Raw genomic sequence first — 406 nt, forward strand, 5'->3', positions numbered from 1 at the left:
GGGACATATCTGATCAGAGCACAAGGGTGCAGATGAAGGGGGAGGAGGAGGAGAGAGTGGAGCACATCCTGGCCCACAGGCCTTGAGGACGATGATCCCAATTAGAGCAGTCAGTCCACAGAGACCACATGGCCAGCCCCACTGAGACATGACACCCCTCACTGACCCATAGCCCTATGGGGGACAACACCAGAGACACAGTGTGGGAACTGCACCCGATCTGATCCCGCCACACCAAGGCAAAACACTAAGGGGGTGCAACAGAACACAAGGGAATGGAGTGCCAAGCTCCCCAGGGAATGCTGAAGATGGACTTTGGGGCCAGGGTGAGGTGCCCCAACAGACTAGACTTTAGGAAAACACTCCTAAAGGCCAACAAATGATCCTTGAACTAACTACAAGCTTT

Source organism: Echinops telfairi, unplaced genomic scaffold (genome assembly GCF_000313985.2).
Source record: "Echinops telfairi isolate 266 unplaced genomic scaffold, ASM31398v2 ScPeMD7_7458;HRSCAF=8496, whole genome shotgun sequence".
Taxonomy (NCBI): Eukaryota; Metazoa; Chordata; class Mammalia; order Afrosoricida; family Tenrecidae; genus Echinops; species Echinops telfairi.